General features: G+C 39.3%; 1 protein-coding gene across 3 annotated transcripts in view; it reads left to right on the forward strand.

The window, feature by feature from the left end:
* Positions 1-3,081, forward strand: part of gpr19 (G protein-coupled receptor 19) — a 10,108-nt gene that overhangs the window by 2,133 nt on the left and 4,894 nt on the right. The window contains exon 1 of one of the 3 annotated variants that reach the window (XM_020613422.1): positions 1,936-2,006. The exons of 1 other annotated variant lie outside the window; for it this stretch is intronic. The gene's annotated coding sequence lies outside the window, so the exon portion shown is untranslated. One more of the 3 variants, XM_020613424.1, reaches the window with a different exon arrangement.

A 3,081-nucleotide genomic window follows, 5' to 3' on the forward strand; every position in this document is an offset into this window, starting at 1 on the left:
TATATATATATGTATGTGTGTGTGTGTGTGCGCGCGCATGTGCACACCATAGTAACTTTTGGAGCTTTTCTTCACACAGTATCTATTTCCTGTCTGTCCATTGTGGAAGAGGGATCCCTACCCTACTCTGTTGTACTTCCTGAGATTTCGCCTCCTGTATTTCCTGTTAAAGGTTGTTTATTTTCCTTAGCTAATACGAGGATCTAAGGACAGAGGGTATCGTATTCTGTTCAGACTGTTCTGCAGTCAGATTCCTTTTGTGTCCAGTATATTTTGCCAATAAAGCTGATTCAGATAAAAACTGACTTGACTTGTCAAACACTGGAATGCAGTGGGATTAAATGCCTTCCCAAAAATAAAAGTAGGTTAATGAGTACAACTTTAATGTATTTTAAGGGATGTTGCCATTGATTCCTTACCTGAGGACACCTGACTTCCTCTCTTCAGATGTAAATTCCAAATAATTATCACATATAAAAATGTTTTAATGGTGTGGCAGCAGGTATGGGCTTATTGTATTAAAATTCAGTTGGCTCATTGAAAATAGATTCAATGTAATTAAACAAAGTGCAAAAAGTGTTGTAACTATCCCCACCTTACCCTAATATTACAACTGTTTTACTTTTCACAAATAAGTTTATTTATAGCCTATGACTCCTGATTTGGTTTTGTTTTGTTTGCTCGGCAGACGTGAGCTTCCATACCTTTAGGGCTTCTGTACATAATCAGTTTCATATAGGACCATATGTTTGAAACCTGGAAAATCTCATTACATCACCTGAGTGATGTAATAGAACAAACCAGGTTCTCATCACTGACTCAAGGTCAGTTAGTGCTTTCCTTCTTCTCCACCTCCCTCCCATTAACAACACTGTTGGTTGCCTGTAGCAACTAGCCAGTCTCTGCCATCTCCTTGGTGCTGCTGTTGCCATGACAATATGCTGCGACAGCATCCCTCATCAGCATCAGACCAACAATTAGTATAGATGGACAGCAGTGTTTCCTTGCATAGAGCAGAGGTGTTGCAGATCATTATCAAGTGTTAAAGTCGACGTGTAATAGCAAGGGGCTGCAGGGCGCTGAAAGAATAATTAGAAAAAATTATTATTCATTTATTAGATCTGTGCAGCTGTAGCAGCATATAGAGAAAGTGGACTAATCAAAGAGTAATAACAGACTATAATAACAATGTTTCAGTTTTTAGAGAACTATTGTAGACAGTAAAAAAATTTAGATAATAGAAATACTACAAAACTAAAATATGATGGGTGGCACCAGAGGATTGGTGAGGGTTCCTGAAGAATTAAAACAAACAAAAAACATGTGTTTTTTTAAATCTACAAAAAACTTTTTTTTAATCTACTGGTTTTATTTAATTTATTGAATGTATTTTTCTTTTTTTATATATATATTTTTTATTTTAAAAGTTTATTTTTACATTAGTTTTTTCCCCCAGATGTAGGTATTTAACATTAAAAAAAAAAAACTAGTTATAGCCCAAGGCCTCTCTGAAGGTTGATGCAGCCCTGACCGCTGAGTGTCACTCAGTAATTCAGGTTGTGGTGGGTGAGGGGCCCTCCGTTATGGTTTGGGCCCCAAACCCGCTTCATGCGCCCCTGCTGGTCAGGAAGAAAACATCCATCCCCGTCTTCCTCCGCAGCTGCAGCTTCATCCTCCAACGGATCTGTGGAGACAAACAGCCATGATGCCTGTTGCCTGCACAAACCTCCTCCTCCTCCTCCTCCTCCTCCTCCTCTTCATCCCGCTCTGAATCGCGGAGAAACACCAAAAAGACGCGTTTGTTCCCGTGCTGAGTCCATCGACCCACTCGTTCCCACTGAAGCGACGGGTTTCATCTCAGATCCCGGTCCAAACAGACGGTGTGATCAGCGGCAGACCGCGCGGACTCTCCGTGATTTCTGTGGCTGGGGTGCCCAGTGCTCGAGGTGCAGCAGCAGACATGTCGTACAGGCCGGATACATGACGCTGCTCTGCCTCCGCTCCCGGTTTGTTGATCTGTTGCATTGATTTCTGATCGATAGATTAGACGTGTTAAAGATGAAGATGAAGCTAAGACGCTCTAATGATGTCCAGAGTGTAAGATGCCTCCGTTTTAAATCAACCTTGTGCTGTAAAATTTGTTTCTGAAATGCAGGGCTAATTACATTTCACAGAAAAATGAAATGGATATGACTGTGAGGATGTTGTCTGCAGCAGAGGCCTGCTTCAGTACAACGTTGTTATTTTGATCCCAATGAAATGGCTTTATAATTCACTTTAAATATCTGCATTTGCTCCTCAGTATTTTTCCATAAGGAGGTTTAACTCTACTGAGTTGAGGTTGGATTTAAAGGAGCCTTGAGTAAATTCAGGGACCTGAGTGGAGATAAACAGACGATTTAAGGTGTTTTTAAGGGAAGCTGCTGTCATAAAAGTGACATCTGTAACAGTGCTGTTAGTTGTTTATAAAATCTGGTTTCAGGCCTTAAAATCCCTGCTCACACCTAAGACTTTGTAAATACATGAAACAGTACAGGTCATATATAATAAGATTTCTGTACCATATGTAGCACATTTCAGATTCTGTGTCTGGGGACACATTTAAGTACAGGTCTCCAGCAAGTCAATAACAGTTTGTCATTTTTTCCACCTAGATTATTATTGATTATGATGTTTGCTGCCAGTCTCACTAGAATCTCAAAGGCTTCATTCATTAGCTGAATTACAGCTGCAGCTAATGAAATTGTTTTTTATCATTTTATCTGCAGATGCAATGAGGCATAATGTTTGACAACTGCAAAATTCTATTAAACAGTTTTTGTAAGCGGGTTTTCCTGTGTTAACTTAAATTCTGTGTCTAAACCAAACATCTCGACTTATCTGTGGAGTTTATCCAGAGAAGAGGCACAAACATAGTAACACCCTTTTTTACTGTTCTGTTTTATGTGCACTCCTGTTAACAAAATAATCCGATGTTTTCACGGTGATATATTTTATGTGCACTTGTTTTAATTTCATTTTCCTGACTAACCCCAAAACCTGATCCTAAATTAGCATTATCAGTAAGAAAATGTCAGAACA

The sequence above is a fragment of the Monopterus albus genome, unplaced genomic scaffold, assembly GCF_001952655.1.
Source record: "Monopterus albus unplaced genomic scaffold, M_albus_1.0 scaffold134.1, whole genome shotgun sequence".
In the NCBI taxonomy this organism is placed as follows: domain Eukaryota; kingdom Metazoa; phylum Chordata; class Actinopteri; order Synbranchiformes; family Synbranchidae; genus Monopterus; species Monopterus albus.